General features: G+C 35.9%; 1 long non-coding RNA gene across 4 annotated transcripts in view; it reads left to right on the forward strand.

Annotated features, from left to right (window-relative positions):
* Window positions 1–15,343, forward strand: part of LOC106827895 (uncharacterized) — a 76,550-nt gene extending 61,207 nt beyond the window's left edge. For 3 of the 4 annotated variants that reach the window (XR_011495534.1, XR_011495532.1, XR_006515999.2), the window contains 3 exons: window positions 5,801–5,922; window positions 6,108–6,237; window positions 10,101–11,385. This is a non-coding gene — a long non-coding RNA (uncharacterized lncRNA). Of the gene's footprint in view, window positions 1–5,800; window positions 5,923–6,107; window positions 6,238–10,100; window positions 11,386–11,408 lie in introns of those variants that run through there. The other variant, XR_011495533.1, reaches the window with a different exon arrangement.
* The last annotated feature ends 9,365 nt before the right edge of the window (window positions 15,344–24,708 follow it).

Consider the following 24,708-nt stretch of genomic DNA (forward strand, 5'->3'; position numbering starts at 1 on the left):
CATTTTCTTATCTTGCCAATACCCTGTGCCAAAAAGTATTGCAAATATGCATTAATGCACACCATCTGGACCATCCTTCTTAAGAAAAGAAAGAAGAATGTAAGGGCTGATGGATTTAATAAGGGCCCCCATCCTACATTTGTAACACCCTCTCCCTCCAATGAAACTTGTGGGACATTGCAGGTCTCTCTAGATTTAACCTGAGTGCTATTCATCTCTGCCTTTTCCACAAAGAGCTACTCAGACTCAGAGGGGCTTCCTGGATAGTTCAGGAAGTGGTGAGATTTCCAGCAGACCTTTGAAGTTAAGTAGCTTCAGAACCGAAGGAAAACTTTGTCACTACATGAAATGGGAAAAGAGATGTAGTCACAGCAACGAGGCATTGCTAAGTCACAAGGAAGTAATAGTGAATGCATTTTTCTAGCACTAGCAAAGGCTTGAATACAGCTGGAGAGATCCCAGGAAGGCAGTCAGGGATGCAAGCACATCATTTTATTTATTTAATTATCTTCAAAACATATAGTTTTCACAAGGTCTGTTATAAGTATGCTTTATTCCAAAGTACAGATTAAGATTCAAATACAAGTTTGTCTATCCATGATAATGACAAAAGTAGTAGTATTAAGAGAGGAGCCATGTAGATTAAATTCAGTAACTGAGAAAATATGATGATAATAAAGAAATCGGCATTATGGAAATGAAAAATTTTGTCCTACCCTAATGATAGATTTCTAGACAAACATGTTTCATTCCTCAGGGAAACCTATACTTCAATTAACATTTGTATAATTTTTCCTTATAATAATCTTGCAAAAGACTCAATATATTATCTTTGGTAAGTAATATTCAGAAGTAAGGTGAAATGTGATAATTTTCCTGTAAAAAAAAAGGCTGTGTTTTTTTGCGCATATTTACTTGGATATAGTTTTGTGAAGAATCTGAACACATACACTATTATAACAAAGATAGACTGAAAGAGGATGAGTGTAATGTACCCAATCCGTTGATTTCTTGCTCTTACAACTCTGTGTAATTCATCTGTTGTAGCAGTTGGCACTATGTAAAGTAACACAAAAGAGCACCATAAAGGTTTTTTTATTTTAATTTCATTGCTTGGCTGGTTCATCCCTGGGAAACAAAGACTGTTCACATGAGTTACATTGGCATTTGAATTTGAGAGAGAAGAGCCAATTAAGTGTTTCTATAGCGCAGTGAAAGTAATGTGCTGAGGTTGTATACATCCTCCTGCTAACGTACCATTGAGGTAGAGGTGTTTGTTTAGATAGAGTGGTCATTTCTCCCCTCCTTCTCCTCCTCTTCCTCATTCCTCTCAACCATTTTTCTCTTCTTTGGACAGAAACCTGCTGGGAAGCTAGGCATTCAAAATAACAGTGATTGAATCAGAGAATTCCAGTCTGACTTGATCGCAATAGTGCGAAGCTGCACACGGATGGTGATAAATGTCATTATCATGCCAACTTCTTCCTCTCCTGCTCTCCCTTGTCCTCCTTGTCCTCTTCCTCATTCCACTTCCTCCCCTTCTCCTTCATCTGCTTCTTTTGCAATGGCACCAAGGTGTAACATTTGCAGAGATTACTCAAAGGAGAAAGGAAAAATACAATCTTTGGAATCCAATTGCTTGAATTTGATTCTGATTCTATTACTCACTAGTTGTGTGACTTTGGACCAAATATTTAACATCTGTAACCTGTAGGGACTGAGACTATCCATCTCATTGTATTATGGAAAATTTAAAGGATATGGTATAAGCAAAGCTCTTAATGTGACTCAGCCATAGAAATGTTGATTAACTATCATCACAGTCCTAATATTTTCTTTTATACAATTTTTATTTTTTTATCCTGTGCTTTTATTGTCCTCGTAACATGAACTTGCACTACTTGATTTGTTTCTGAAATTTAGTGGGTAAATGTATCAGGAAGGTAGGGGAAAATAACTTTACAAGCATTGTCATATCTTTTAAAATAAGAGGGAAGATTTATTTTGAAGTTGGCATGATATAATCACATTTCCTCCCTAATTTAAATTTCTCTGTTATATATAAATCCAAAGTCTCTCCTGTTGTCTGGTAAGTACTACAATATGATAGACTGGAATATGTATCAGGAACCAGACATGCCATAAATATGTTCAATGTTTTCAAAGTTGACAATTTTAAATGTGAAAACTGCGGAAGACATGAAATGAAGGAAATATGAAGCCATTAAGACGGAAGAAAGCAGGAAACATTTGGATTTAATTCCATCTTGGATTCATTCCACCAAAGTTCAACATAATATAAGCCCTGAGCAAATGTGATTGCTCTCCTCTGCCCTTATTCTTTGAGTCTTCTTTGTTCTTTTGCACTGTAGAATTATGTTAATGCCACATATTTTTTAAAAGATCATATCTCAGGCCAGCAAGTGATATTACTTATTCTTTTAGAGGTTTAAAAAAAGAAGAGAGAGAAACAAACAATTTTAGACTCTAGATGCATCTGGAGGGAGTTGTTTAAAGCTTCAAAATACAAGAGAGCATTAAAGGGTGTTGTGCTGACAGGATGCATTTTGATGAACTAACTTTGGACAGGAAAATGATTTTGTAAAACACTTAAGACTGGTTCTTCCATAAAAAGTCCTTTGATCCAGAATCACAAATGTCCTCCCTAGGAAATAGGCAAAGCCAATAAGGGGTGGCTATTGGGGATGTAAATCTATTTGGTAACTTGGTAACCATAACAGATAACATATTGTTGACTTGTATTTTATTTTTAACTATTGTTTTGCTTATGGAGCAAAGAGAAAATCAATTTGATGGTGGATGGAACAATGCTCCTTGTCCTTATCCATCAACCAAATCCCGTAGGTTTGCATGTGAAAAACAAATATCACTTCAAATCTGAAACTATTGTGTTTTGAGGGATTATAGGGAGATTAAAACCACAGGAAGAAAGAATATCCTGCAAGATGAGTGGATACTGTACTTCCTAAAATTCTTTAATCCTCAAGTTTCACAAATGTTCAAGAAAAGATTTCTTAAGAAAATTGGAGGGACTGGCCCAGTGGCCAAGTAGTTAAGTTTGCACACTCCACTTCAGCGACCCAGGGTTTCACCAGTTCAGATTCTAGATGCAGATGTGGCACCGCTCATCAAGCCATGCTGAGGTGGCATCCCACGTAGTACAACCAGAAGGACCTACAACTAGAATATGAAACTATGTACTGGGGGACTTTGGGGAAAAGAAGAATGGAACAAAAAGAAAAAAACAAACGAAGACTGGCAACAGATGTTATCTCAGGTGCCAATCTTTAAAAATAAAAAAAAGAAAAAGAAAATTGGAATACTTTCCAATGGTCTTATTTTAGAATGTTTTAAAATATGTATCATTTTTTATCTGAAAGACAACTAATTATGTGCTCATTTTAAAAATTATCTGGAGCTTATACTTACAAGAAAAACAATTATGGAGTCATTTCATAGAATATAAAATCATATCAGCTCATTGTAAAATGAGTTCTAACAGTTGGGAGCAAATCACATTTAATGTTCTTGAAATTACCCAAGTGAGACCATTTGTAATAAATAAATTTATCTTTTCACCATGTTGGAATGGTGACGAACCATTAGACAATTTCATGCAAAAAACTGTAATGTCATAAGACAAGCATTTATCAAATATGGTAAACATCAATATAATAAAGATTTCCAGAAATTTCCAGAAGTAACTGATGATCTGTCATATTTTGAGCAGTTGTTGACTTGCATTTGAGTGTTATGGATATCTTTGTGTGTGCCTGCATGTGTGTATATGTGTGTGCATGCATTAACTCTACATAAGATAAAAATGGTTAAATGCAAGTATAAGGTTTAAATGTTTAATTTGCTTTGCTTTGTCTGCTATATATTTTTGTCTTTAGATTGATGAGTAAAACCTATACACGAATTGATGATTTCTGCTCTTGCTTATAAATAACATAAGTATACTTTATTTTTCCAGTTTTATGAAAAGATTTTTCATGTGTTTTAAAAGTGGACTTCAGATCAAAATCTAATTGTTAAGTAAAGATAAGCAACTAGATTTGGCTATAAATGTAAGATATAATATGTACTTAAGTGTGCATAAAACAGCTATAATCTTATCCTGTCTGACCACAGATCTACCCCAGATTTTCCTATGATCCCCAAAATTCCCATTGTCATTGCAAATTCTCATTTTTTATAAGAATATGAAATAACCTAATTGATTTTTCCATAGCAGATCATATGGAAGCAAAACACGAGAAACCATAGAGTAATTTTTAAAATTTTCCTGGCTCAATTAATATTACTCTATTTTATGTTGTTTTCTTTATCTCCTGAAGGAGGAAAATTTGACCACCAATCAATTAAATCTTTATGACTTTTTCAGTGAAATACTCATGAGAAAATGTCAATTACCTAATCTTAATAATTGACATGTATCTCCTATATCACAGACTCTTCTGTTGAAGGATTAATACAGTTATTATGTGACACTGAATCTATGAGTGTTTGACCATAGGAAAGCATGATATTTTGCAATGTTTTTCTCCACCAGTTTGTCATGTGTATCTAATTGATTATCCTCCTATAACATTTTATTCTGTTTGTGAAACCCTGTCCTTAGCCATCTTCCTTTTCCAAGAGCATATCATAAATTATAAAATCGATAGCATAGATTGTCTGCAACACATAAAACGGATAACTTCCTTTTCTTATATTTGCATAATCTGCCAATTTATTATGAAAGAGGGGATGACATGCTTGCTATTAGAACTGGTCATGACAGGTCACTTGAAAACTTATTGATAGTTCATGAGACATGCTTTTTAATTAAAAGGTAGGACTGGATTGGCTAGCCAAACATCCTTTTCTCCTCACTCATCACATTTATTGAGTCATGTATTTGCTTATTTATATTATTTTAAATTAACAATGATGAGTCAGGCTAGTATACAGAAGGCATGTCCCCGAGAAAAAACATAAAATAGTATGATCTTTTATTCAGAAAAAGTAAAAGCACACATCCTGGAAAAATACTCTTAAGAAGATATCAATATTAAAAATGATAACTTAGATGAGATAAATTTTCACCAGAATTACTGGTCACTTTTAAACTTACTCCTGTCCACTTAATGCTAACTCAATTGTTTTAGGCAAGATCATTTCCGCCCCCTTCACCCGCTTTCTTTCACAAAGTTTTAACTTAGGCAAGAGATTCCCAGACCCAATTGCACAATATCCTCAGGGTTATTGTGATCTCAAAGGATGTTGTGAAATTCTCAAGGCGAAATTAATTGCGATGTCGCTTAGTTTTTTCAAGCAAAATGTGTACCATGAAGCAGCCCTAAGAGGAGGTTTGGGGGATGAAGAGGGACGTTATGAGTCTAGCAAACGATTACAGGGTGTCAGAACTGCAGGAGTCCAGTGGCTGGCAGTGGCTTCTACTTTCATCCCACAGACATCTGCGGGTGAGGGCACGAGATGAAAAGCCATGCAACTTCTCTGTAATTTATATTGCCACAACATTCCATCGTGGCCACACTATTCAGCCCCAGAGAGCTCACACGGACTTTTGTTTGTTCAGAAGAGTTTCCAAAAGACTTAAGTCTGTGCTCTTCTTACTGTGAAAGAGGGTCTTCTGCTTTTTGTGAAATTGTGAGTTAGAGTCAGTTTTTCTATTTGATTTGGCTTGTTTGTTTCAGAAAGCAATATCTGACTTCTAGGCACCTCCTTTTGCGTTTAGACTTGACAGATTCTGGTTTAAATTTGTCTTTTCCAGCAACATTGAGGAATGCTCTCTTCGTATGTAAAATGGGCCAGCATCTACCTTCTAGATCTGTTGTGAGAAGAGTTTTAAATACTCTGATGAAATGCTTTCTGGATAGAAGAAACTCCATAAAGGTCGGTCCCTGATGGTTTCCTAATTAAAATATCTCAGTTACAGCTGCGTTTCCACTCGTCTTTGCCTCCCTAAATCTCTTTATCTTCTCTCTGATTTTTACCACAAGTTCTAGTTCATTGGCAAATGGAGTCCATCTATTTATCAGTTCTAACCACATATTCATCAGTTTGCTTTGTTTCTGCAGAAGGCAAAACCTGGACAATGTCCTTTCGAGTCATCTAGTTCCATCTCCCCATTTTTATGGCTGAAGGAACTGAGAGTCAGTCAAATTTCACAGCCTTTCAATTAATTTTCAGGAACAATTAATGAAACAGGTAAGACTGAAAGCCCATTCTCCAGAGCAGACTCAGTCTTGAGTCGTTTGCCACATCACCCTTCTCTTCTCTATTTAACCACATTTTTATTTCAAAAATGTAACAGATTACTTACAAATAAATGAGGGTGGAACTTTGTGGAACCATAGAGATCCTTGGTTAATTGCTGTAACTAAATTTGAAATTTGCCTTCTTGCGGTCCAGTTACTGTGAAGAGTTGATTTCCTACAGCAATAACATGAAATGTGTTCTGAAACCACAGTCCATGAGCTGCAAATTTACAGCTTTACGATGGATTCTAAGCAGAGAAGGCAAACAAGATGAAAAGTGGATCTGGTTGTAAATAAGACAAACAAGAAACAAGGGTTTTGGTTTTGCCCCGGTACCATCTCTGGCTTGTTTCATGTTTTAAGGAGGAGTGATTCTCCCCTGAAAAGAATTCAAAACAACGTTTTTAAACAGAGGAGAATGCATTCAACCTCTGGGTGTGATCAGCTAAACATGAATTATTTGCTTGGAGATATTTTATGGAATAATAAAGAGTAGATCAGAGCTGTTTAATAGGGTGATACCGTAGCTCAGGTGGCCACCAGAGCTGGCACATTGATCTTTATCAAAATCCTCTGTGTCTTTATGTCCTGAGTCTTGCCTAGAAATAAGAGCATCTTTCTTGTGCTTTTCAGGAACAATTCTTTATGATTATGTTATATCATACTTCTTACTGCCATTAGCTCCTACCCTGCAATAATCCACTTATAAGACTTTACAGTAAAATGGAATCTAACAGTACATAGGCTCAATTCAGGAAGAATAGATAAAATGTGCTTGTATAAGCAAGTCAATTCCAGCCTTCTGGAAGTTTTGGTACTTGAGTTCTCTAGGCACTGAGAATTCCTTGCTCTATCACAAAATTCTTGGGTAGTTTTGTATTATTTCCAACAATTGCCCAGGTTTTTCTGCTCATTCTCTCTCACTTTCTAAATTCATAGATCTGAGCATATGGCTTGTGAATTGTGATATATGCACCATGGTTTATGCCTAAGGATGTAATGATTCTTTTTTTACTTTGTTTTATTCCATTTGTACAATGTCAAATTAAAGTGGTTACCTCTTAAATTTCTCATTAGGAAAATATCTCATATGCATTTTTTATTAATCCTGAACTTTAAAAGTACTAATGGTTTGCTTAAGTCTATTTTACAAAGTGAACTACAGTGACTTCAAACGTTGACTGCAATTTTGCAACAATCTGACATCAGTAAAAGATGTCAACAAGTGATGTGGAATATTGCTAAAATCATAGGGCTTGATGTTCATTTAGGAAGGAACACAGGAGGTGAGATGTCTTTGGAAGGACAAATCTTTGTATCACACATACTATAACATTGTTTTTCTTTGCCACTGTAAGTTTCCCCTGTGGCTTTCAGTCTTCTCCATCTGATATCACCAAACACTCTCTTGATATAAGATTGTGTAACATGGAAAGAATACGGACTTTGGCATCAGAATGACCTGGATTTGATCCTAGGCTTTGCTCAAACTATTTCTGTGACTTTGGACAAGTAGTTTAAGCTGTTCAAACCTCAGTTGCCTAATCTGTGAGGTAGAGATCTGATCCTTACATTTTAGGACTGCTGTCACGTCAAATGAAATGATGTTTGTGCAGCACCAAGGGAAGTACATCGAATCAGTAGTAGCACGAGCCCTATTTTACTTTTGAAGAATCTGTAGCACTAAGATGTAGGTCTTGAGTAGATCTTTATTACATTTTTGACTTCAAAACCTCCATCTCTTTATTCATTAAATAATAACTTATTCAGCAACTCAAGATGCAATCATAGTCATAGGAGAGGAAAATATTAGCAGCAATTAAGGCAGATATATTTCCTCTTCCTATTACTAGCAGGAAAGGAATATTTTATTTTTATTTCTTTTATAAATCCTTATATAATTCTTGTTATATGCCAAGCACTGTTCTAAGTACTTTACAAACGTGAACTCATCTAAATCTCATAATAACTCTATGAGTAAGGTTTTATTCTTCTTATTTTACACACGAGGAATTGACCAGAGGCGTTTAGTCATGGGTCCAAGGCTGCACTGCTGGTTAGTAATGGAAGATGGATATGAGCCCTAATAGACTGGCTTCTGAGTCCTTGCTGTTAATCAATTAACTAGGATTCTTCGCCATTAAGGAAAATATTTATAAAGAAGTAATTGAATGTGATTAATTCTAATTGTACTAGGTGACATAAAGGAGATGCACAGGGTGCTATAAAATGAGAATAGCAAAACCTGTTGACAAATGACATTTTAAGGATCCATTCTGCTCTGTACTCTATGGAGCCCATGATTCCTTGAGTTTCCTTAACTGAGCTCCTCTCACCATTGACAATTCATTATGAACCAAGAATTGAACAACTATTCTGACAAGTTATCTTCTAGATCTTCTTCAAAGACAAAATAAATGGTCCAAGTAATTACTTTTAAATATTATCGTGGTAATGAACATTAATTTAGAAAAACATGATCCAGTCTGTTGCCATTCTTCCAAATCAAAATCCGGTTTAATAAAACATTCTCTTTGTAACTGGATGGTACAACACCTTTCAGCACAGTTATCAAAAAGGGTAATCAGGCATGCTGTGACCATTGCTAACAGATTCAGTAGCAAGTTCTTGCCCTAGGGTGATGGAGCCATTGCCAAGACAGAAACGTAACTCTAGATTAAATCACAAGAAGAGTAGCCAAGGCTGTCTTTTTCATTACCTGGAGTGTTTAAGCAGTTATTTTGTCATTAACATAAGTGATTTTTAGCAGAAAAGAAAACTGATCTTTGCCAGAAAGTAAACTCCTTGATAACAAATGCTTGTTGGTCTGACTCACTGCCCTATACACTATGCCTAAAACAGCACCAGGCACTTAGTACTTGCTCAATTAAATATCAGTGGGATGTTGAATTTTGTAGAGATGTCTTTTGGTTACACGAAAACTAGTCAATCAAGGAAGTCTGAATGGAAAGCAGCATGATGTGGTTAAACTTTAGCCACTTCATTTGGATTCTAGTCCAAGCTTTCCCACCAACTTGGTCTGTGATGTGGGGTGAATCACTTCATCTCCCTGTTTCTCTCCTTCCCCAGCTATGAAATATCCATTTTACTTCTAAAAGTACAGAGGCAGACATCCCTTTGATGTCTTGTTCTCAATTTCAGTTTGCCAGAGGTTTATAACTTTATTTTTGACTGCAATTAATATCTTTGTCTTGTGGTAGTGAGAAGAGAAACATAATGATGTAGAAGCAAAACCAAATATGCCAAAAGAATTCATGTATATTCCCTCTGGAAAGAGTGCTTGAAGGTTTCTCATGGTGAGCAAAGAACTCCAACTGATTAACTCTGCTCTGATTAGAACACTGACTCACCATATGACTAAACACACGCCAGATACTTGTCTTGGGCCAACCCTAGTTGACTCATAATCTATGGTTTAAGATGAAGATCTGAGCTACCTTTGATCTTCTCCTTACAAGAATTTCAAAGAAGATAATAGCCCATGTGCCAGCAGAGCCAATTTGACTGCCACAGAGGATGTACCTAACACCCATTATTCTGATTTACTTGAGAAGAGGTTACAACAATAGCAACAGAGTCTAAAATAAATTTGCAACTGGGGCTGCAGAAGCCAATAGAAGTTATACTCAACTGTGTAGCTTTAAATAAATATGTATCTATCTGAAAGCATAATATAGACTTTAAAAATTAATCTATATCCCCATCAGACACAGAAAACCAAATGTCAAAGAGAAATCACTTCTTTCCCCAATTTATAACAATTTTTCACTTCTGATTATTATACTGTTACAGATTGTAATCTTTAGAAGCAGAAGTTGAGCAGAGTCTGTTGTGAAAGATATTCATCAGGTATCAACACCTGAAGAAGGGAGATGCCGGCAGGAGGATTGGGCAAAGAGAGAAGTCAAACTTTGAGGCAAGCCCAGCAAAGCTTTGGCCAAGTGCATGGAGAGCTGTGAAGTACATGTGGTCTGTCAGACTTGTCCCCAAGTGAGGCGAAATGGTTGGCTTTCGGCACCCCCCAGAGGTCAGTTTCTGGATATGGGTTACCCCAGGAAAGGTATGACCTCAGGCTGGGGCTCTCTGTCACTGAAGAGGACCCTGAAAGAGCTGACATAGAAAGAGAATAAAAATGCTGTTAAATAATTTTGTATGAATGGCTACCTGGGAAGCTAGTATGATGCTTACTTTCTATAACCTACAAATCTCTTGAGGACAAGGACTGTGTCTCTGAACTCTGTGTTTTATTCCAAACTACATGAAAAAATCATTAAACACTTATCCAGTAATAGGCTGGCTCTTCTAATTGGCCACTTCTCCAGAATAAGGATGTGACCCTATGTCTTGGCTGGTTAGAATTTACTGTAGATAAAAAGCTTATCTTTATTGTGTGTGTATATAATATTCATACATATAAATACAACACATTTATATTATGAATATACATTATATCCACATGTATGTATGTGAATTCACACACACGTATATCTCACTCACAAATTATAAACTATAAATCATTAGTGATGTAATAGCAATATCTATTTGGAAATCTTTTTCATAGTTTATGTCAAGTATCACAATCACAAGACACAAATTCACTACCTGCACTTGACTGCTTAATTCTTACATGTAATAAACTTTGATTTTCTTAGAAACATGTCAATATGTAGGAGCTTTCAAATCTGAGACAGATAAATGGTAGCATCAAACATACAGAACTTTTTTAGAGTCATGAATACCTGAGTATGATCAGTTGTCTCTCTAAATTGTTGACACTTTTCACAGAATTCCTCCATAGCACAGGACAAAGCAGGAATAACAAAAAACAGCACTGATCAAGTATTTTCAATGATTAAATTCCTCTAGAGAAGCTAGGCTGCTCCAGCCACAGTTCTCTCATGAATTACCTCCTCTCCATTCTCACTGCTAAAACCTTAATTCAGGCCTGCATCAAATCTTGCGTGAGCTGCTGTCATACCTTCCTAATTTGCTTCTCCATCTTCAGTTTTACTACATTCCTGCCATTTTTCACACTACTAGTAATAGTCTTTCAAACAGCAAAGCTGACTGTGTTATTTTTTGCCTTTTGCCTTTCTATAGATTCCCATATCTGAAGAAGTCATTTTCAAACTTGGAGGAACAACTTCTTTCACTAAAGAAAAAAATCTAGAGAACAGACCCTACAAAAAGGCACACGTGCACACAGGCATGGGTACACATTAATGTCTTATATCCACTATAAAAAATAAGTCAAATTAGAAATAATCCAGAAGAGAAAAATAAATGTAATTAGGAGTTCTATGATGTCTTACATGTTCCTTTTTATGCATTCTACTTTGGTGCTGAAACAAGGGGAAAAATATTGCTGTAATAATTTGTAATTACAAGCCAAGACTCATGCAGGTCTCTAGTCACATTCTTAAAATTTGAGTTATCTAAAAATTATTCAAAGGGATCTCAAACTGTGAGTGCAGCCCAGGTTACTAGAAGAGTCAAATGTATATCTCTCTGGAAGAACCTCCTTAATCTCAGTCTTCAAAGAACTCTCGTAGATAATGTTCCAAGGAAAAGGAGCAGCTCACATTCAAGAAGTGCTAAGTAAGGAAACATGGCATCATGAAGAGATCCTGAAGAAATAACAGAGACAACTGACACAGTTCTGCAAAATTTTGGATAATAGAATAGACACACATTATGAATTAACTATATTTAACATTTTAAAGAAATAAAATAAGACCTTTAAAATACAAAAATGGAAAAATCGCATTCTAGTAACAAGTGGAACTTCTACAAATGGCAAGCATAAGTTTTGAAATTAAAAACAATGGAAGTATTAGCAGGTTAGACCAAGTTGAAGAGAAAATTAATGAACTGGAATGAATATATAAAAAAATTGTCTAAGATACAGCAATTCTACACTTAAACATGGATTTATAGATGTGACACGTAAAATAAGTGATAGGATATTTGAAAAATAAATTAAAATACAAGGCAGATGTTGTAAGATATTTGATCTAGAATGAATTAGAGTTTCAGATGGCTATGAGAGAAAGGGACATATAAAACACTCAGATTCACATAGTCATGAATCTTAACAAACACCAAACAGGATGAAGAAAAAGAAATTCCCCTAGACACTTCAAAAATTGCATAACACCACAGGCACAGAGGAGAAGATTATAAAAAGCATCCAGGTACTTACGAAGGAATAGTCATTATACTGATGCTCGACATCCCATAGGCAACATGTAAAGCTGGAAGACAGCTTTAATAATTGAAGAGAGAAGAAATGTCTACTTTGAATATTATTTTCCCCCAAATCTTTCAAAAGCAAAGGCAAAGTTAGGACATTTTCAGGAAAAGAAAACTAAGAGTTTGTAATCAGCAGATTGACACCAAAGAAAATTCTGAAGTATGTACCTTAAACCAGGGGAAAATAATCCTAGATGAAAAGTCTACAAAGTGGGAATAAATGAAGAGAAAGAAAGAATTAAATATATGGGTATACCTTAACAAACTTTGACAGTTTAAAGCAATAATAATAAAATATGCATAATGATTTACATATATATGTGCAGATTAAAACCAGAAGGTAATATAAAATATGTGACAACAATAGCATATAATGTGAGTTGCATAAGTGGAGTTAAATTATTCTAAGTTCTTGCTATTGCTTGAGAGTAAGGTAAGGGAATTGATCTACTGTAAACATTGATAAATTTAAGTGTTAGAGTTTCTCAGGTAACCATTAAGGGTAGAGCATGTATTTTATTGATGGTGGACAGAAAAAGTGGAATAAGAAAAAAGTACTCTGAAATACAAAGGAAGTCAAAAGGAAAGTATAATTTATATAGAAAAGATCATAAAAGTCGCAAACAATAATATGGTATAAATAAATAGACACACACACATATATGCATATGTATGTGTGTAAATATGTATTATAAATAAATAAATACATTTATTGTAAATATATTTTTTCAATAAAGTTAAATGGGTTAAATGACACTGAATAATTTCAGACTTGAGTGATGACAATCTTTCTCCAAAAAATCAGTTCAAAGCTGTTTATAAGACATTTATCTTAAATATAAACGTACAAAAATGTAGAAAGTAATTGAGAAAAGATAAACGCCAAAAGAAATCTGATATAACACTACAAATTTTTTTTTAACTTTATGGCAAAAATTATTTCAAGAGGTAAAGAGAGTGACTTCACAAAGATTTCTTTTCTGGATGAGAATGATATATAACAATTTTCATTTAAGTGAAACTTTTACAAATTAAAAATATTTAAAGTAAAATTTCACAGAACTTTAATGACAGAGGAACTAGTGCACAGTCATTGGAGCTATCCAGATACTACTTTCAGTAAACGATCAATAGAGCACCCCCCAAAAAAATGCACCAAGAGTAGAAAGGTATACAATATTTGAATAAAATTAACAAGCTTCATCTAATAGAAATATATAGAATGCTTTATCCAAAATTTTCAGAATACACATTATTTTCAAGCATACATAGAATGTTAATGAATATTGATCATGCTGTTGTTGTCGCTAGTGTCCTCGAGTAGATTCCAACTCCTAGGGACTCTGTGTACAGCAGAGCAGAGCCCTGCTGGGTCTTTTTGTGCCATCCTCTCACCTTCTGGTGCTATATCAGTCAGTACTCTGCTGCAATTCAAAGGGTTTTCATCCCTAGATTTTCGGAAATGGGTGGCCAGGTCCTTCTTCCTATTGTATCTTAGTCTGGAAGCTCTGTTTAAACCTGTCCACCATGGGTGACCCTGCTGCTACCTGAAATATCAATGGCAGAGTTTTTAGCATCACAGCAACATGCAGCTGCTACAGTATGAAAATTGACAGATGGGTGATTTGGTGCCTTGACTGAGAAACCAACCCAGGTCACAGTGGTGAGAGCACCAAATCTTAACCGCTAGACCACCAGGGCTGGCTCATTGATTATATACTGGGCCATAAAGCACATTTCAACAAATTTCAAAGAACAACTATCGCATGGACTGCATTCGCTGACTCTCCCAAGCACATATGAATTATGCCTCCACTGAAAATCCACAGCATCCCATGCTCCTGGTTTTATACTTGCAATTAGTCTTGGCTTTTTAAAACTTATTTCTGCATTTCTTTCATCACCATTGTTCCACTTTCCCCTGCCCTACATATTAGATTGTGAGCTTTCTGTTGTTAAGGTCTGTGTTGTTCTCATGTTAGCATTCCCATTCCTTCTTAATACAGTGCGTGGTATTAGTCAAGGCAGTAAATAATGTGTATTTGTCTAATTTAAGCTTTGTAGGATGGACAACCACCACCAGACCCATGTCTGTAAAGCCTTGAATTGCCAGTTATTCTCAGAATTTCTGCAAGAGAGGAAACATTTGAGCACAAAAAGACTGATGGTATTACGGTATGAGTTTTGAGATTTTTGACTCTACTGTTGTCTAAATACACTTCATCAGGCCATGTTGGCTTTGTTCTGGTCTCTTTTAGTTATTTAAAGTGTAGCATATATTACCTCCTTACAGAAATGTTTATTTCTATAATTCTAGTGTTTTGGAGGACATTATGATCACTAATTGAGCTGAATTAATAGCATAAGACATTTAAGGAAATATGCCAGGAAAAAATACAAAGATATATATTTCATATTCATATATAGTAGATGGTGTCTAAGATTCAATTCAGAACAAATTTCATTGCTCTTCTACAAATCTCTCTAAATAGGATTGCCAAATGAAATATTTCCAGCATACAGAAAAGCATAGAGGGTAATAAAGAATCAATTTGTCAAATCTTAGCATTTTTCAGTATTAGCATCACATTTTTTAAGCCATCAGATATCACAGATGTAGCAGAAGACTGTTATTTGTCCTCACCCATCAAATGAGTTCTCTTGAATAGATCTGACTCTGTTTTAACTACAGGAATATAAACAATACTGCCATAATATACTCTTGAAATACAAAACATTAAAAGTAACAATAGGTCAAAAATATTCTTTCCACTAAGGAGAGAGTTAGATATCTATTTAATACACTTAAAAAGTCCATTGCTTGATTGTGATCACTCATACATTTTTAAGAATCAGCAGCATCTATTTAAACATCCAACCATTTATTTTTGGGGAAATCTGTCTATAATTTGAGCTAGAATTATAAGAATATAAAGATCAAGAAAATGCTTGGAGATTTGGCCACAAACACACCACTCAATTTCTTGTAATTGGAGATGACAGATACTGAGGCTCAATGAGTAATAATCTCTCTGTAAGTGTCAAATCGGGTATGAAAAGGACATAGAGAAATGCCAGTGGAAAAAAATATACATAATTTACTAGGAGTGGGATAGGCTTCCGCTACTCAACATGAGTCATTTACTTTCAGCATATCTTGTCATACGTTACAACAAGCACTCCACTCTGAAACCCTAACAAAAGACTACAACACTACTTGAGAATAAAGAAAATTAAAAATTCAGTGCAGCACATCAATGCTAAAGCTGTTCAATTAGTAAGTTTTTGAAAACTGGAAAAATGGCTAAGGTTCTAAATGGAATTAGTGCAGGATGGATAAAATTTTTTCTACATATCAGAAGCACATTGTATGCCAATATTTAAAAAATCAAAAATAAATAATGATGCTCACTATTATAAATGTTAAAAGCTTTTACATTTCTCTATGTGGATATTTTCAAGCTGTTTTGACAAACAGAAAACATGTTTATAATAGAAAAATTTAAATTGGAGAGAGTCAAATGGGCCTTCTACTGAACACTAGAATTAGGCATACGTATCTATTCTGTCATTCCAATGTTGAACCCAGATAAGCAAACTTATAAGGCTGCCCAGATGAAAGGAAGAAGGGAGAATGCAGGCTTCCTGCAGGTATCTTGTGCCAAAACAATAAGGTATCTTGACGCCACATGCCCAGTTCCTCTCTCAAACTTATTTATCAGTAACTCATTGTCTTTCTATAAGATTTTTTAGATCATATTTTAAAAGTCAGTTATCCAAATGAATAAAATGAAGTAGATATAAGTAATTTTCTACATCAGCATGTCCAATAAGAAATGTAATGTGTGCCGCACCTGTAATTTTATATATTTTACTTAACCCAATATATCCAAAATATCCATTACATACATAAATATATCCAACTATATTCAAAATACCCATTTCAACAAGTAATCAATATGAACAATTTATTAATAGGTTATTTTCATTCTATTCAAATGAAGTTTTGGAATTTGATTGTTTATTTTACACTTATAGGACATCTCAATTTGGATGAGCCACATTTCAAGTGCTCAATAGCCACATGTGCCTAGTAGGTACTTTATTGGACAGCACAGAAGTAGATTATCAAGTCAGGACGGTGTCAAGATGGTGGCATAGGTGGACTCTGAACTCACCTCCTCCCATGGACACAGTGAATTTCCAAGTACTCTTGTAACAGTTACCCCTGAGAGAGAACTTAAAACTCGATGAAAACAACCCCCACAACAAGGGACAGTGCTGACTGAGGTGGAAGAGGCAAAAATTCCTTTCTGGAGAGAAAAAAGTCATCTTCTAGCTGTGGCACTCCATGGTTGGGAGTGATCTTAAGGTACGAAGCCTTCCCTGAGGGAGTGGGGGATCAGAGTGGGGGAGCATTACCACAATAAGTAGCTTTTGGACTCAGTACAACTGAGACAAGTGTCATAATATCTATCTTTCCTGGCTATTAACAACAATGGGGAATGCCCCCAGAAAAACTATCAGACATAAAGGGAAAAAAAGCCTACTCTGAAAGGGCTCACACACAAATTCATACATTTCAGAAAGCAACCTAAAAATCACCAGAGAGAAAGGTGCACAGTCCTTTGGTGAAAAGAGGCTCATTTGATAGACTCTGGGTGCATCTTGGTGAGAGGTGTGACCTCCCCAGGCTGGGGCCACCTCCCATGAGACTGAGACATTTGTGGCAGCCATCACTGAGACCTAGTACAGGTGTGCTGACACAGATGCTGGCAGACACCATTGGAGTTCTTCCCTTGGCCTGTTAGCACAAGGGTCTTCCCCACCCACTAGAGCACCTATTTAATTGAGCTCAGACAGGGCAGGCAGTCTGCCCTAGGGACTAGCCCCACCAGACTTCAAGCCCTCGGGCAACATGTGGGCTCTCATTTGCAGGGTGCCTGGAACTTCTGCAGCCAGGCAAGTGGGTCCACCTCTGTGGGGCAGAGTGTGTGCAAGGAGCAGGTCTGCAACAGCAGAGTGTGTCTGACCTCTGCAGTGGCGTAAGTGGGTCTGCTTCAATGGGTCAGGGTGCACACATGGGACAAGACTGTGTTGATGGGGTGTGTGGCCTTGTGGGTGGTGGGGCTTGTCAGTTGTAGAAGACATGTGCTTCTCAAATAGAGGATTGACCCTAGTTTCCAAAGCCTGAAACAATGAGGTGCTTCCATGCCTGGGGCTTACCCCACTCAGCTGCAATCATAAGAGACCTTATAACAGCCTCACAGGCCAGAGGCCTACAGGAATGGTAACCCCCTGAGACTAGCAACCCAGCTGCGCTGGGAAACTACACACTTAGAAAAACTGCAACAGGAATGTGGTATTTGATTTGGCAGCCAAGTATGTTGGGGTTCCCCATGCCCAATAAAGCAACTGAAGGGACCATAGCAGCCACAGTTGAGCATTACAACCAGCTGGCCAGGGGGACTGCCTAGCTTCCCTGGGCACCTGCAACTAAGAGAAACCCTATCATAACAGAGGACACATGTAGCCCACACAGGGGACATTCCTGGAATATTTGAAACTGGTCATGAGAGGGAAGCACACGGCTGGGCCTTATAAGGCATCTCTTATATAAGGCCACCTCTCCAAGACTGGGAGACACAGCTGACCTACCTAATACATAGATATAAGCACAGGAGAAGAGCCAAAATGAGGAGACAAAGGAACACATCCCAAGTAAGGGAAAAGGACAAAACCCAAGAAAAAGAACTAAATGAAACAGAGATAAAAAATCTACCTGACAAAGAGTATAAACTAGTAATCATAAGGATGCTGGTTGATCTTGAGAGAAGAATGGATGAACACAGTGATAATGTCAAGAAAGAACTGGAAAATGTAAAAAAAAGAACCAATCATAAATGAAGAATACAATACTGAAAATGAAAAATTCACTAGAGGGACTCAATAGCAGAGTAGATGATACAGAAGAATGGATCAGCATTCTGGATGAAAGATTAGAGGAAATCAACCAAGCTGAACAGATAGAAAAGAAGAATTAAAAAGAATAAAGACAGTTTAAGGGACCTCTGGGCAAACATCAAGCACGCTAACATCCACATTATAGATGTCCCAGAAGGAGAAGAGAGATACAAAGGGGCAGAGGATCTCCTTGAAGGAATAATAGCTGAAAACTTCTGTAACCTAAGTTAGGAAATAGACACACAGGCACAGGAAGTACCAAACAAGACAAACCCAAAGAGGCCCACACCAAGACACATTATAATTAAAATGTCAGAAATTAAAGAAAAAGAGAGTATCCTAACAGCTGGAGGAGAAGGGCAACAAGTTACATACAAAAGAAACCCCGTAAGGTTATCAGTTGACTTCTCAGCAGAAACCTTACAAGCCAGAAGGGAGTGGCACGATATATTTAAAGTGCTGAAAGGAAAAAACCTACAGCCAAGAATACTCTACCCGACAAGGTTATTATTCAGAACAGAAAGAGAGATAAAGACTTTCCCAGACGAGCAAAAGCTAAATGCATTTGTCACCAAGAAAGTAGCCTTACATGAAATGTCAAAGGGATTTATTTAGGTGGAAAAGAGAAGACCACAAATAGCAATAATAAAATTATCAAAAAAATAAGTAAAACAAAATCACTGGTAAAGGCAAATATACATTAAAGGTAGCAGACCAACCCCCCATGAAACTAATATGAAGGTCAAGAAACGAAAGTCCTAAAATTATCTATTTCCATGACAAGAGGGTAACAGATACACATGCACAAAAAAAAAGAAGTTAGATTTGATATCAAAACCATAAAAATGTGGGAGGAGGGGAGTAAAAGAGTAGAGTTTTTAGCAAGAGATCAAACTAAAGAGACCATCACTTAATATAGATTGGTACATATGGAGGTTACTATATATGAACCTCATGGTACTCACAAACCAGAAACCAATAATAAATACACAAAAAATTAAAAGAAATGAACCCAAACATAATCCTAAAGAAAGTCATCAAACCACAAGGGAATAGAGCAAGAGAAGAAGAAAGGAACAGAGAAAAACTACTAAAACATCCAGAAAAAAAGGAGTAAAATGTCAATAAGTACATTCTTTTTTTTTAAAGACTGGCACCTGAGCTATCAACTGTTTTTTCTGCTTTCTCTTCCCAAATCCCGCTGGCATATAGTTGTATATCTTAGTTGCAGGTCCTTCTAGTTGTGGCATGTGGGACGCTGCCTCAATGTGGCTTGATGAGCAGTGCCATGTCAGCGCCCAGGATACGAACCAGCGAAACCCTGGGCTGCTGCAGCGGAGCATGCAAACTTAACCACTCGGCCATGGGGCAGGCCCCAGTACATTCTTATCAATAGCTACTTTAAATGTCAGTGGATTAAACACTCCAATCAAAAGGCATAGGGTGTCAGATTGGATAAAAAATCAAGACCCATATAGACACCGCACACAAGAGACACACTTTAGACCTAAATATACTAACAAACTGAAAGTGAAGGGATGGAAAACGTACTCCATGCAAATAGCAATGAAAAGAAAGCTGGGGTAGCAATACTTAACAAACAAAATAGACTCTAAAACAAAAACTGTAGCAAGAGACAAAGAAGGGCACTACATAATGATAATGGGAACTGTCCAACAAGAGGCTATAACGCTTGTAAATACCTATGCCCCCAATAACCAAAGGAATCCTGAGAAAAAAGAACAAAGCTGGAGGTATCACACTCTCTGATTTGAAAATGTACTACAAAGCCATAATAATCAAAACAGCATGATAATGGCACAAAAACAGACACCTAGATCACTGGAACAGAATGGATCACCCAGAAATAAACCCACACATCTATGGACAGCTAATTTTCAACACGGGAACCAAGAACATACAGTGGAGAAAGGAAAGTCCCTTCAATAAATGGTGCTGGGAAAACTGGACAGCCACACGCAAAAGAATGAGAGTAGACAGTTATCTTACACCATATACAAAAATTAACTCAAAATGGATTAAAGACTTGAATGTAAGACCCGCAACCATGAAACTTCTAGAAGAAAACATAGGCATACACTCTTCCACATCAGTCTTAGCAGCATATTTTCAACTACTGTGTCTGACTAGGCAAGGGAAACAAAAGAAAAAATAAACAAATGGCACTACATCAAACTAAAAAGCTTCTGCACAGCAAAGGAAACCATCAACAACCTAAAAATTGGGGAAAGATATTTGCAAACCATATATCTGATAAAGAGTTAATATTCAAATACATAAAGAACTCATACAGCTCAACATCAAAAAACTAACAACCCAATTAAAAAATGGGCAAAAGATCTGAACAGACATTTCTCTAAAGAAGATATACAGATGGCCAACAGGCGCATGAAAGATGTCCAACATCATTAATTAACAGGGAAATGCAAATCAAAATTACATCGAGATATCACCTCATGCCCATCAGAATGTCTCTAATTACCAAGACAGGAAATAACAAGTGTTGGAGAAGATGTGGTGAAAAAGAAACTCTCATACACAGCTGCTGGGAGTACAAATTGGTGCAGCCACTATGGAAAATAGTATGGAGATTTCTCAAAAAATTAAGGATAGAACTACCATACTATACAGCTATTCCACTGCTGGGTATTTATGTAAAGAAGATGAAAACATGATTGTCTAAAGATATATGCACCCCTATGTTCATCGCAGCATTGTTCACAATAGCCAAGACTTGGAAGCAACCTAGGTGCCCATCAAGGGATGAATGGATAAAAATATAGTATATATACACAATGGAATACTACTCAACCATAAAAAAGGATGAAATCTTGCTGTCTGTCACAACATGGATGGGCCTTGAGGGTGTTATGCTAAGCAAAATAAGTCAGAGGGAGAAAGTCAAATACCGTAGGATCTCACTCATAAATTGAAGATAACAACAACAACAAACACTTAGAGACAGAGATTGGATTGGTAGTTACTGGAGGGGAACAGGTCAGGGAGGAGGGCGAAAGGGGTGATTATGCACATATGTATGGTGATGGATTGTAATTAGTCTTTGGGTTGTGAACATGATGTAATCTACACAGAAATCAAAATATAGTTAGGTACGGCTGAAATGTATATAATGTTATAAGCCAGTGTTACTGCAATAAAAAATAAAATAAAAGAAGTAGATTATCAGATCAAGGAAGTCCTATTAGTATTCAGAGGGTAAACAAAAATTGTCTTCATTTTTCTTTCCTTCTTTTCTGTTCTTTCCTTTCCAGCTTTAATTGGCAGAAGAATTTAGTTGCAAAAAGCATTAGCTCATTAGAAACCAAAAGTAGCCAAATTCTAAATCTTCTTGAAGTTCAATACAATTCGTATAAATCAATCTTGTCGATAAATTAGAGATGCTATAAATGAGAGCTATTATGTGGCTCAATTGACATTCACATTTGTGATAATATTTATTAATATGTGGCGGTTAAGAGATACACTAAAAATGTCTGCCAACATTATATAGTTGGTTGAAAAGTATATTTAATCATCTCTGTGTCCAATTTATAATAGATATGAAACTGATTTTTTAATTTTTGCTAAAATAACTTGCTAGTTGAATATTATTATTCAACATATGTGTTTAGATCAGAATATAACTTTTAAAGGTATATTTCAAAGTATCATTATCCAGATATTCCTCTGAATATTTTAAATGGAAAGTTTTAATGTTAAAATTACCCAAATGGAGTATAGCAATGTACGCACATAGAGTGTGCATTTATGTCATCTAATTCATTATTCTGTCACAGTAAGAATTCTATTTGTCTTTGCTATCACTTTTGAGACTCAACTAATTCACCTTATTTAAATGTTTGAAACATCCATTTTGTCATAACAAATACATTATCTGGAATTTTGTTTTCCTAGTGTAAGATTGTTTTCTGAGAACACTGACTGGTTTTTCTAAGTAATTCCAAGAACAATCTCTTGAAAATCTTCCTCACATAGGTTTAGAATTATGTTACATGTTTTGGGGAAAATATTATTATATAAAATCAAGAATCAACAGGAAAAATATGAAAATACAAAACAAGCATTTTCTTTCATTACAATTAATTTTTTGGTTACTAAATAAAATATTTACCAGAATTCACCAAAAGCTATGTCTAATTGCATAATGATACTATTATCCTAGATCCTGATTTGAGTTCAAGAGGTCATGATCCTTAACTAAACCATTTCATTTGCTTATGTTTCTTTTTTTTCCGTTTTTTTCAGATGAGACAATGTAAGTAGGTTAACTTTTAAGGTTTTTCCTCATTATAAAATCTAAAGTTTAACTTTTATCTTGTTTGATAAAATATATGGTTCCATAATGACTCTCCCCACGACTTCTATAGTTACAGAATTTTTATATTAGCTAGAACTTAATTACCAGATTAGCATCTAGAATGTTTTTCTAATGTACCAGCTATGCAAGCACTAGAAAGTGCATATTTATTTTTCTCAAATGTATTCTTCAAGATTTACTGGCTGTTTTATGGACTGACTTGTGTCCCTTCAAAATTCATATGTTGAAATTCTAACCCTTAAGGTGTATTTGGAGATAGGACTTTTCAAGAGGTAATTAAGGTTAAATGAGGTCATAAGGGTGGAGCTTTAATCCAATTTGACCATTGTATGTATAAAAAGAGGAAAAAACACCAGAGATATGTACACATAGAAAAAAGGCCATTTGCGGACAGAGTGAGAAGACGGCCACCTACAAGTCAAGAAGAGAGGCCTCAGGGGAAACCAAACCTGCCAACAGCTTGATCTTGGACTCCCAACATCCGGACTGTAAGAAAACAAACTTCTTTTGTGTAAGCCACCCAGTCTATATTTTTTTTTCTTTTTTCTTTTGTGTGGAAGATTGACCTGGGCTAACATCGGTTGCCAATATTTCTCTTTTTGCTTAAGGAAGATTGTCACTGAGCTAACATCTGTGCCAGTCTTCCTCTACTTTATGTGGGCCACTACCACAGCATGGCTTGATGAGCCATGCTAGGTCTGTGCCCGGGATCCAAGCCTGCAACCCCAGGCCACTGAAGCGGAGCACAAAGACTTAACCACTACGCCACTGGGCCAGTCCCCCAGTCTATATTTTGTTATGGAATCCTACCTAATACAGGCAGATACACCCTCATATCCAAGGAAATAAACTTGTTCACACACACTAGCATAGCTCTTTTTACATCAACAGTCACTGTGACGTATTTGCTGTTGTTATGGTAGCATTTATATACAGTAAAAATTTACCAATTTTAAGCACACAACTTGAAGAATACTGGTAATTATATACCACAATCATCACCATAATAAAAATACAGGGTGGTTTGTTTTTCATGCATTTTTGTAGTTTAATTGATATACCACACCACCAATCCCAGCATCAAGCAACCACTGATTTGCTTTCTGTCAAAATATTATACCTTTCCTAGCATATCGTTTATATGTAACTATACAATGTACTTTTTTTGTGTGTCTTCTTCCATTTAACATATTTTTTGAGATTCATCCATATTATTACATATATTACTTTTTTTTCTTTTCATTGCCAAATAGCATCCTACAGTATGAATTTACCACAATTTGTTTATCCATTCACCAGTTGATGGCCATTTGAGTTGCTTATTGTTTGGACTTTTATAAATAATATTGCTAAGAAGATTTGCATAGACAGCTTTTTGTGGAAATGTGTTTTCATCTCTGTTGCGTAAATATCTAAGACTGGAATTGCTGAGTCACATGGTAATGTGTACCATTGTGCATTCTCATCAGCAATAATGAGATTTCCAGTTGCTCCACATCCTTCCTTACCAGCACTTGGTATGGTCAGACTTTTTAACATGAGCCATTCTAGTGGGCATGCAGTGATATCTCATTATGGTATTCTTCTATATTTTTCTGATGAATAGCAATGCTCAGCATCTTCCTGTATGCTTTTTGACAAATAGACACATAATTTGACAAGCACGTATTCATATCATTTGCCCATTTTTCGTGTGGTTTGTTTTCTTATTACTTTGTTTTGAGAATTCTATATATTTTCTAGAAAAAAGCTCTGTGTTGGAGGTTTTTCAAAAACATTTACCAGTCTATGACTTGCCTTATTATGTTCTTAATCATATGTTCT

This window comes from Equus asinus, chromosome 19 (genome assembly GCF_041296235.1).
Source record: "Equus asinus isolate D_3611 breed Donkey chromosome 19, EquAss-T2T_v2, whole genome shotgun sequence".
Taxonomy (NCBI): domain Eukaryota; kingdom Metazoa; phylum Chordata; class Mammalia; order Perissodactyla; family Equidae; genus Equus; species Equus asinus.